Source organism: Protopterus annectens, chromosome 5.part0 (assembly GCF_019279795.1).
Source record: "Protopterus annectens isolate FY-2018-M chromosome 5.part0, PAN1.0, whole genome shotgun sequence".
NCBI classification, from domain to species: Eukaryota; Metazoa; Chordata; order Ceratodontiformes; family Protopteridae; genus Protopterus; species Protopterus annectens.
In genome coordinates this window covers 1,296,044,984-1,296,057,176 of record NC_056735.1, presented here as the reverse complement: position 1 = coordinate 1,296,057,176, position 12,193 = coordinate 1,296,044,984, and the positions used below count along the sequence as shown (strand labels likewise).

The window sequence follows — 12,193 nt, the reverse complement described above, 5'->3', positions numbered from 1 at the left end:
CACGGTGGTGTGAAAGCAGCCTAATAGATATTAAGCAGGAATATGATTATGACATAACATACTAGTACTGGTTTCTGTAGTGCAGGACTGCTGAGTCTGGTTAGGTGTTTAAGGCTTTGACTGAATGCTGGCAAGGCTTGTGGTCTGCTGCGTTGAGTAGTCTGGTCTAATTAACTTATGTCTGATTATCCGGTTATTCACAAAAAAAGTAGTTAACTATAGCTCCTGCACACTAACAGGACAACTGCAGGGGGATAGTTTCAGAGGCAAAATATGTTTCAATATCTATCTATATGCATTTATATGACTACATACTGATTTACTGAACCAAACTCTCACTGCAGCAAAAGCAACCACACAAATCGAACACTCAAACCATCACACAGAGCACAATCTATCAGCAATGACTCAAATGCTTACATTGCAAACTACTGAAATCATACACACACTCAAACACCAAGTACACACATGTAACACATGCTGACAAGTAGAATTTAGCTTAATGATTAAGGTCTTCACCTTACAGACACAAAATACAGGATTTGATTCTTACCTCAGGTTATTGTCTAGGCTGAAAATGGTCAGTTAAGGCACTAGCCTAGTATTCATACCTATGAACACAAAACATTTCACAGTGTAACACACACAAAAATGCATCTGCACACTTTCAGCATGCCACAACCAAATCCCTAAGTACTGTCTGACACACACACATTAATATTTGTAGGTGGGCTGTACCACCGTTCCTCCCATGAGGCAAAGGGCACACCACTTCCAAACCAAAAAACAATAATAGTCTCACACCATGTACATTCATACACCCAAGCAATATACAGCTCTTCACACATACACAATATCACTTACCTCACACCATCACCTACCACAAGTAATCATTTCACACTTGGTACCTACCCTCCACACTCAGTCACATGCACGTTCATGAGTACTTCACCCACAAAACACAGAATTTAATCACCTGATAACTCAATCGCGTCAATTTGCATCAATGTATGAGTAGGAGTGTGTGTATACATGTGTGAATGTATATATATATATATATATATATGTGTGTGTGTGTGTGTATGTAATAGTTTGATATATGTGAGTGTGCATGTGTATACATATATAGTTTCTCTTACGATATATCTATCTATATATATATATATATATATATATATATATATATATATATATATATATATACACACACACACAGATATACACCGGGCAGCAAAATAATAAACATTTGACTAGAAACCATTATTTTTATTTCTACAGTACTATGTATATATGTTAACTTATTTATACATATATGATAAAACCAAGTGACCTTTGGGCTATGAACGGACTCAAGGGTAACTACAAAACTATGAAACAAAATTATCATGCCTCATTAGCTTGCAAGATTACTAACAGTTAAGCACTTTTCTTTTTCCTTAGGCAAGACTTCTTCAGAATTACACAGCAACCTCGCCTGTCCTCATTAAATACAAGTCCCAATTACTTTCATCATTACTTCACTTCCTATGATCACATGGAACAATTACAAAACATTTTTAAAATTACATTTTTTTAAACACAAGTTAATAGCATAGACACATATAAATATACATAGAATACTAAGAAATACTAAACATCTTTACCCTCACCCACTCATTTTATGATTTTGCTGCCCTTAAGGCAAGCACACGTTTGATAGAAACTTTCTTATTTGTTTATTTTATTTATTTATTTATTTAAATTTGTTGATTGGGAGTGTCCGACTGGATGTAGGTCCATTTTCAGCAGAGGCCCGGGGAGAAAAGCTCCACAGTAAAATAAACAGACCGTAGTTACATTGGATTACATAGCGATTAACAATTTAACATAGCAATTACTTATAACATATTTACATATGAAGAACATAGTACATCAGTAGACAACTAGAATCTTTATTTGTGAAGTACATAACAGGCATTAAACAAATGTTACAATGAGAAGTTCCTGCTGTATAATAAGTACTAGGCTTATGAACATCTGAGCTTGCTATAATCAAGGTAGTTAGTGGAGTGGAAAGAAAGGTAGTGGTTGGATGGGGTGGATGATATTAGAGTGGGAGTTGCAAGGGCATAGTCAGCATGTTTTTATCAATGACTGGACTACATGGAGCATTTAATAATAATTGCCAATAGAGCTCCTTATATTCAACTGTATTCTCCCAAGCTCCCCCTCTAATGAATAGGGGATTTTTTTCCAAAATAAAGAATAAAAACCTTTTAAAATTAGTACATCCCATGCCATGCTTGCCAAGAACATTATTTGACTCGCTTGTTCTTATACTATAAATGTACTCATAAATTCTGTTTAACACACCATCACAATTTTCCTGCATAGAAAGCATTGCCTCAAGCAAATTGCTAAACAAATAATCCCCTTAGTTTTACAATTAATTTTCCCCTTACATTGGATAGTATGCAGGTTACCAGGCACAATTTTACTGTTGATATCATTGATATAGTTATATTGTTTGCATGCTCCACATTTGAACATTCTTTCATTAATCACTACATTATTACTTGCTTTTTCTAACTTATTCTTCAGATTAACACTTATTGTATATACAAACGTTGTGCATTCTCCCAGAATATACTTTAATGGTCCCACAACAATGGTGTTATCACAATTTTTACAAGCGATATCTTTAAGCTTCTCAAAACTGCCTTTTCATCTCCAGCATCTCTACTGAAAAATCTTACTGCTTTGGATTTCTGTTGCTGTATTACTGATGAATGCATCACAGACAGGATATCATTCCTCCAACTCCCTTATCCTGGTTTTGATTTTGAAGCTCTGTGCGAGTATTCCTGCCTTGCTCCCCCTTTCATAGGTAGGTACTAGGCTATCAGCCCGAGGGTGAAAGCAAGCCTAGCCAACAGTGTATTGGCTTCTGCCACCCATATATTGTTAAATTCCTGCCCCTTTATCGAGCAGTGCCCCAGACATAATCCCAGGGGTGAACTTCTTATCACCCATCCACTTATCAAGGTTTCTCTTGAATAGTGCTAATGACGAGCTCTGCTTGATGTGGATAGGAATTTTGTTCCAGAGCATGGGAAGTCTCTGGGACAAGAATCTATCCCGCCAGCATGTCCTATTTATTGTTGTGGTGAGGTTTAGGTCCCTAAAGCGTGTGGATTGGGGAGTTTGGGATTTCTTCAAGTGGAGCATGTCCAGCAATTCCGGGTTTGACATAGCTTTGTATGTCAGACAGAGGTCTCCTAGGAGTAAGCGGTATGCGACTGAGTAGAGTTTGAGTTTCTTGAGCTGGTCAGCATAGGGCAATTGTTTGAGGCCAGTAATCCTCTTGATGAGGTACTTTTGGGGCCTCTAAAGTTGTTGTAGGTATCTTGTGAGGTACATCCAAAATGGGGCATTGTATTCAATGAGGGGTCTGATAAGTGATGAGTAGAGGGGAACGATAACTTCCTTATTCCTAGATGCAAACCCTTTTGTGATTAGGTGGGCCATATAGAAAGATTTTCTGACCACTGTGGCAATGTGGTTATCAAAGGAGAAGTTACTATCCACTTGAGTCCCAAGGTCTGTTATTTATTTATTTCAGTTTGTTAACCGCAAAAGTCCATTGGGCCAAGGTAGCCCATTTTCAATGGAGGTCCGAGGAGAAAAGCTCCAGACAGAAAGACAATATACAATATACAATGTATTAGTACAGCATATGAGAACAACAGTTTAACATTCAATATACAGCAAGGCAAGATTTTACATATCCTGAAATATATGAGCTGAGTCAATCACTTCTAAGATATTAGCAAAAACAATAAATGTATGTTCATTTAATACACTACATGTATTTAGGCAAAGGGATTTTAGAGAGATGAATTGAAGTAGTGGCAGAGATTAGAGTAGAATAGAATAGGGATAGGTATCAGGAATCAGGTAGGATGGGTACAGGAGCACTCTCAGAGGGAGTAGAGGTTTTAAAGAATGGTAGGTTAGGGGTAGTTCTAATGTAAGGGGGAAGAGAGTTCCATAATCTGGCAAGGGAGAATGATAGTAGAAGTTGCCCTGGTGCGTGTAAAGGCTTGTAAAGTTCTAAGAGGTTCTGATTTGTGGATCTAAGTGTTTTATGTGACTGGTGAAGTTTTAGGGAAAAGGAGAATTATGGACAGTTAGTAGGTTTGAAAATTAGCTTGTGTGCTGTAGTTAGTTGAATGAAATTTAGGTAGCTTGGGAGTTCCAACCAATTTAGAGCATGTAGGGAGTTGTAATGGTGAGTAGAGGATTTGGATCCTGTGGCAAACTTTGAAATTTTGTTATAACATGAGGAAAATTTAGATTTTAGGGATGACTGGAGGTTAGAGAGTAGTGGAGCTCCATACAAAAAGGAGGGTAGAAGGTAGGTGGTAGATAGGAGTTGTCTAGAATACAGAGAAAGGTAGTCCCTGTGTCGATAAAGCATACCAAGTTTTTGATGAGTCTTTTTAATATTGGTTTGTAGGTGGATAATTTTAGCTGGTCATCGATAAGAATGCCCAGAAGTTTTGTATGGGGAACTATTTCAATAGTTGTTTTGTTTGGGCTAAGTATAGAGAAGGATGCTTTGTCAGCAGCAGTATGTCCAGAAGGGGTAAAGATCATTATTTTAGATTTGGAGGCATTTAGGGCTAGGTGATTGTCAAGCATCCAGGACTCAGTGGAAGAGAAGGATTCTTGCGTAAGGTTTATTAGTAAAGGAAGAGTTTTGGCTGAGCAGATGATAGGGGAGTCATTTGCGTATTGCACCAGTTTAGCATTGGGGATCTTTTGGTGGAAATCATTGATGAAAATGTTAAATATTAAAGGACCCAAAATAGAGCCTTGGGGTACACCTGTTGGGGTGTGAAGGAAAGAGGAAGTGCAGTAGTTCCATTTTACAGCTTGTTTCCTGGCTGAGAGATAGCTGGAGAGCCATTTGATAGATGAAGAGGAGAGATTAAGATGGGAGAGTTTAGAAAGTAGAAGCACATGAGAGACAGTGTCGAAAGCTTTAGATAAGTCAAGAAGGAGCATAGAAACTATGTTCCCAGAGTCACGAGCTGAGTTAATGATTTAGAGGAAGGGAAGTGGTAGTGCTATGTCCTGGTATAAACCGTGTTGGGTAGGAGTTAGGAGTTGGTTGTCCAATAGGTAGGGTAATAGTTGGAGGTGAATACATTTTTCGAGTATCTTAGAGATACGGGATAGGTTAGCAATAGGGCGAAAGTTGGAGACTGTACAGTTTGTACCTCCTTTATGGAGGGGGATGATGAAGGCTTCTTTCCAGAGGTATAGTAGATAGGACTCCTGAATGGAGTGATTGATTAGGATACTGATTGGAAGGGCTATGCCATCAGCAGCTAGTTGGAGAAATTTGGATGGAATGTCATCTGGGGCATTAGAGCAAGGTTTTAACTTTTGTAGGAGCTTTTTTATAGTGTAGATAGGAATGGATTTGAGAGTAAAAGGGGAGGACTTAGGGTTCATGGATAAGTTTTTGTTATCAGTTAAGTTGGGGGGATGTGAACTTCACCCTATTTGGTAATTCATGGGTACCATGCTTTTACCTAAGGGGATAACAATGCACTTTTTGGCATTTAGCTTGAGGCCATGATGTTGACACCAGGTGTCTGTATCAGTGAGGCCCGTTTGCAGGATGTCTACGTCAGCAGGGGAATCGATAATGGCACCTAGTTTGCAGTCATCTGCGAACTTGGTTAGCCATAGACATTTGGTGTTTGCTTGCACTTCAGAGAAGTATATACCAAACAGGAGGGGTCCCAAGACTAAACCCTAGGGTACACACACCACTTGTCACTGGTTTGGAGTCTGATCTTGAATCTGCAACTCTTACCATGTGGGTTCTGTCCATGAGCCAATTGGCCACCCATCTCGTGACATAAGGGTTTATGTTAAGTTTGATGAGTTTATCTATGATTCCTGAATGAGGGATAGTGTTGAAGGCTTTAGCAAGGTCTGGGTAGGCTGTGTGGACTACCTTGCCCTCGTCTATGGCCTTAGTAACTGTTTCAAAGAAGTCTACTAGGTTTAGGAGACATGACCTACCTTTTACAAATCTGAATTGGGTAGCATCCAGAGTTTGGAGGTTACCAATGTCTTTGTTTATGAGTTCCATGATGACACACTCCATGGCCTTGCAGACCAGTCTTGTCAGGCTAATAGGTCTATAGTTCCCAGGGTCTGTGGTGGTTCCTCCTTTGTGGAGTGGGATAACCATTGCTGTGTGCCATTCTGTGGGCACATAGCCTGTGGTGAGGCTTTGACTGAACATGGATTTTAGGTGGGGGGGGGGGGCTAGTTCATTTCGGAGTTCTTGTAAGACGCAGCCTGGGATGTTGTCTGGTCCCATGGATGCTGTGTTTTTGGTTTTAGAGAGTGCTGTATTTACCTGTGTGTTTGCGATTACCGGGGCTTTACAACCATCTGGTATATTTATTGGCCCTTTGGGGGGGGTGAGGAGGACTAAAGTTTGCACTGAACCTATCTGCCAATATGTTGGCAATATCAATTGGCTCTGTATATTTTGTGCCGTTCTGTTGTAGCTCGGTGCAGATCTGGGTGTTGCCATGGAGGTTCTTGACATAGCTAAAGAATGCCTTGTGGTTGTCTTTGGAATCTGTGGCAATTTTTCTTTCAGAATTAGCTTTGGAGGATTTTATGAGGGATCTTAGTTTCTTACTGAGGCCCATCAGTGAGTTACTCCATACCTGGATTTTTACTCTCTTTTGCAACAGTTTCTTCCTTCTGTTGTAGAGTTTGTTAATGGCTGGGGACCACCAGATCAGCTTCCTTTTTTTGGAGGATAGCGTCTTGGTTTTGTTGGGGATAGCATGATCCATACACTCATCCAGGTGCTTGTAGAGTGCATTTGTGTAGGATTCAGCAGTTGTGACTGTATTGACTGTGTTATCCATCTGCAGGAGCGTCATGAAGTTAGTCACCTCTGTTTTGAGTAGCGTGAAGTTCGCTTTGGAAAACATTTTTACAATGGTTTCCTTGTGTGGGGGTGGGGTCGGGATGTGGATATCTAGGGTGATTAGTTTATGGTCTGATCTAACAAGTGAGGAGTTGATCTCGGGTGTTGAACACCGGTCAACCATGTTGGCGATGACCAGGTCCAGAATATTGTTGCCTCTGGTGGGGGTGTTGACTAGTTAATCCAGGGCATTAGAGTTAATAAATTCCAGGAATCATTGAGCAAGGGAGTTATTACAAGAGTAGTTTTTCCAGTTTATGTTAGGGTAGTTGAAATCGCCCATTATTATGGTGTTTGGCTGGACCCTCATTTTTTCCAATGTCTGCAGGAACGAGGAGTGAGGGTCCTGGGTCATGGTGAGGGATCTTTAACAACCTACAATTTGGAATGAATTTTTGCCCTGGGTTAGTTGCACTTGGATGATTTCAGAGGCATCGTGTTTTGCAACTAGCCTGGAGGTGTGGATGTCCTTGATAAATATGGACACACCTCTGCCCTTCGTGTTTCTGTCTGGGTTTTGTGGCCGAAATGTGTGGTATGAATTATAGCCTGGTAGTGCTGGGGTGCTCTTGGGAGCCTTGAACCAGGTCTCAGTCACTGCACAGATATCGATGTTCTCCATTTTGAGGAGTGCCTCGAGTGAGTGCATTTTGAGGCTTAGACTCCTAGCATTGAGTAGCATTGCCCTCAGTTTTTTGTTACCTGTAGTTCTTATGCTGGTGGGTTTGTTTTTTGAGCCTTGCCTAAAAATGGCCCTATAGGGGTGGCAAGAGCCTTGGCCAATATCCTGAATCCCAGGGGTGACAGGTGCAGGCCATCTCTGGCGAAGCATCGTAGCCTGTCAAGCATGTCATCCCAGGCAGACAGATACTGGATCCCCTTTGAATGACACCAGAAGCTTAGCTAATTGTTGAATTTGATCATCTTATACTTGTACTGTGGTATCATGTTTGGTGAAGGCAGGATGCTACTCAGGGCTAGGGTCATACCTGCCTGGGCTACAAGATCGGAGAGCTCTTCCATGTCTTCTTATACTGAATGGGTGTATCAGCTTGCTATACTGTATCTGTTTAATTCTTCCTCCTCCCACATTTTCCATAGTGCTTTGAAAATGGGGAATATTTTTTTTTCCCCAATATTACATTATACATTAAATCACTGATCATAGCCACGGGCTGTTTTCATTTAATGGACTCAATTTCTCCAGGTATAAGGGTAAGGGGATGGTCTTTTCTGTCACCATGAATGCATATTACCTTCAGTTTCTGATTGTTAGTAATTTTATGCTTGCACATTTGGGAAAACTTTACAAGAGAAGTGATGTTTCCAGATTCTAGCTGAGTTTGTTTATACTTTTCAGATAAAATTAACAGTACCTTTTACAGGCTTGTTTGTAAGACAGTGACACAGACCTTGTGTCCTACTGCACTCCATATGAAGTAGTCCACCTAAAGAATGTTTTCATTTGTATTACCTTTCTGTCAAAAGTATTATATTGTGTTAGAAGCACAGAGCATAGCAATGCAAGCCCTCACTCCATATTTCTAACAAATTAATGTTACTTTCTCTTTTCTGTTTTACCAAAGATGTCACATTTCTTGCCACAATTTTATCATTAGAAGCAGATAATTCAGACATTGTGCCATTAAGTAATATGCATACTGTTAAGGCTACTGCCTTTTCAGATTTCTTGGTATCATTTTGCAGTAACCATTTTCATATATTACAAGACAAAGCTCTTTTAAACAGTCCTACTGCTAAAATACAACCATTGCTTTATTGTTGCTGTCGGGTTTAAACCTAAGCATTGCAGTATGTTTTTTCACCTGTCTATGAGTGCAATGATTTATCTAGATTAAAAGTCCAGTTACAATATTTATGTTTTGCTTGCAATTTGGAGGTTATACTGGCCCTGATTTGCAGTTATGTTTTACATTTATCATATGATTCAGTAAATCTCATTCATGCGAATGAGTATTTTTAGCACCTTGTCTGTCTCCTGGGATTTAAGGATTCTTGCCCAATTTGCTTGACTCCAGTTCTCTGTGGTAGTAGTTATGCTGGCCAGCAAAATCAGCTGTTCATTTAGCTGCACCAGCTTGTGGTCATTGTCAGACTATAACTCTACAATTTTCTGCATTAATTCCTCCATGATTGCAGACATCAGTTAACTATGCCAAGAACACAGCAGCTGTAGTATGATAAGTAATTCATGGCCCAAATATAGCTTGCACATGGCAACATAATACTGTGAGGAATTAAAGTAGGCAAGTCTACGACTAACTGCCCATACAGGCAGGAAATACATAAAACACAGGTTTATTCAATAATCAAAAACTAAAATGTTAACCCATATGGCTATTTAGTTTCAGAATAGAGCAGGCATTGCCAGCATGAGAGTATGCAGTCAACACAACCCTTCCATGTTACAGGCTGGCTCTTCTTTAATGAAAAGTCCAAGGGTACAGGCCTCTTCCAACCCATCTTTAAGCTGTAAAAACAAGTACTTACACAAGGTATAATCTACAAGCTATACTCCAAAGTTAAACCACAACTGCACCCTCTCTCACTCCTTTCTTCATTTCAGATCTATAATAATCAACATGCTGCAATATCTGCATGACATGAATATGTCCCCGTTTGTCAACATCCTGATGTTATGAAGATTACATTTTTACAAACAGATATAGAGCCACACCTATACATTGTGCTCTAAGTATAGACCACCATACAAATGCATGTAAGCAGATGCGAAAAGATGAGACACACCAGACAGTACTTTGATGAAGCTTGCAGTTAAGGGAGCATTGTTAAAGGGTTGACATGTGCTGGAGGTGCAACAGTGTGTATACAAAAGGTATTCATTTTATGTTTGTCTGCATGACTTCACATGGTAGCTGTAAAGTAACATCATATTTCTTGGTCATATCAATTTTGTAAAAGGCTAATCATGTTACTTTTTGTACTTTTGAAGCTATGACTATACAAGTGGGCACTAGGGAAGTTCCACTGTTGGGTATCTTGTATGACTGCACAGCATGTAAATGTACATTTCCAGTCATCTGCTACACTTCATTTCCTTTCCATTTCTACTAAATATTAATTCTCACAAAGGGAACGAAATGGAATATTAGTTCTGTTGAACAACTCCACAAGTGAGGAGAGTAAAAAAAATGCACTAAGATGTTCTGGCAGTAGCATTCACAGATATGAGGGCGGACATTGGTGATAACCACCTGTCCTAATCTCAAGCAAATATTTCTGGTAAGTCTGTCTTTATCTTCACATGAGCACTGAAGTAAGGCCCGGAGATGGAGATGGAGATGACATCCATTATACAGTGCTTAATGAAACTGTCACTGCATGTGGTAGGAAGTGTTGCATAAATATGATACTTCAGTTTCACTAAAACAAAACCCTGACAGTTATTGATTACTCTCTTATAATTCACTCGAATTGAGAGAGGAAGAGCAATTTTGGTTGTTAAAACAATACTGAATACAGCGTCTAGGCCATAGCAGCTGGTTTACCAAAATTTGATCCATGATTTTTTGAGAGGAGAAAATGAAAAGGTATGAATCCCTTTTTATAGGTCTGATGATGTGATTGTTAAATATCAGCTGCTGCTGGTGTCCACCCATGCATTACACATCTTATTAACCTTGGCCATAACACTGAGTCAAGAAACGGGGGAAGAGCTTTGTATTTATTGGGTTTGCCTTTGGTAGCACTTTGGGTTGGTCCATCCAAGAAAGAGTACTGTGGAAAGAATCCCTATTTTTGAATGACAACACTGAGACTTTATGACAGTGCTATGAACACTTGTCTACTTTTATGCTAGTCATGCATTTATTTAATTATTTATTGACATTTGTTTACCTGGAAAGTCCAACTGGGCACAGATGCCCTTTTTCAGCTGAGGCCTGCAGAGAAAATCTCCAAGTTTAATAATTTAATGCAATCAGTATTTGCAATAATAAATGTTATAATGCAGTTTCAGTAAATGGCACAGTAGTCAGTATAATAAAATGTCTATTAATATTCATAGACATTAGTATCCAAGCATTGTATTGAGAATTTTTACACAAAAGAGTAGTTTAAGATATACGTTCGAGTGAGGTATTAGAGGGGATAAGCAAGTTTAAGTGCTGGTAGAGAAGTAGTGATGGAGTAGTAATTTGGCTGTGCTAAATTAGAAGTAGGTGTAGTAGTTTAAGTACTACAGTAAAGTGAAGTATTAGAAAGGGATAAGCAGGTTAAGTGATTTAGTGCTTTTAAAGTAGGTGTAAGAAGGTGATGAAGGATGTTAGGAGAAGCTATGATCCTGATGAGGAGCAGGGACAAAGCCAGGAGCAGAAGTCTTTTAGTAACCGTTTAAAAGGAAGAAGGTATGTGATAGACCTGACTGATATATGAATAGGAATTTTATTCCAAGTTCTAGCTACATCATTGGAATAGAGACTGACCCCAGCCGATCTTTGTGGTTTATAGACAGTAAGCAGTTGTTTATCATTTGACCAAAGGGGACAGTTTGGTAGATAATACCGGAGTATGGGCATAATTGCTGGGCAGGCAAATGGGATATAGATGATTTTGTTGGCTAAGATGAGCTGGGTATAGGGTAGGTGGTGAAGAAGTTTGAACCAGTTAAATGTTTTTAGTGCTGAACTGTGGCAAGCCTGGCAAGTTTTTTTTTTCAAGCAAATCTGGCAACTTTGTTGTAGCATTTTTCAAGTTTAGAGCTAAGTGAGTCTTGTAGGTTGGTAATGATAGGGACACCATATAGGAGAGAGGGTAAGAGGTAAGTGGTAGCTAGACTTACCTTGTCAGAGTTTGTAAGGAATTTCTTTAATCTGTTAAGTGTACCTAGTTTTTGATGGGTTTTATTGATGCTGTTGTAGATATGTAAATTAAATTTAAGATTGTCATCAATTGTCATGCCAGGTAGCTTTGCATGTGAGGTAATTTCAATCATGGTATTGTTTAAGAAAGAAATTTTAAAGTTTTTTCATGGAAATGGGATTTTGGGGGAAAAAGGGTAATTTTTTGGGCGGGGTGGTTAGTAGAAGGAGATTGTCCTGTAGCCAACTTTCAACAGAGTTAAAGGTTTATTAGCTTTTTTAACAAGAAACAAAATGGCTACCACTGCTGAAGAAAGGAATGGTTGCTAGGCAATTGCAG

General features: G+C 39.2%; 1 protein-coding gene across 1 annotated transcript in view; it reads left to right on the top strand.

Moving 5' to 3' along the window:
• The window catches only part of CCHR5.PART0H6orf120 (chromosome chr5.part0 C6orf120 homolog), a 161,798-nt gene that overhangs the window by 145,118 nt on the left and 4,487 nt on the right, over positions 1-12,193 (top strand). The gene's annotated exons all lie outside the window — the stretch shown is intronic.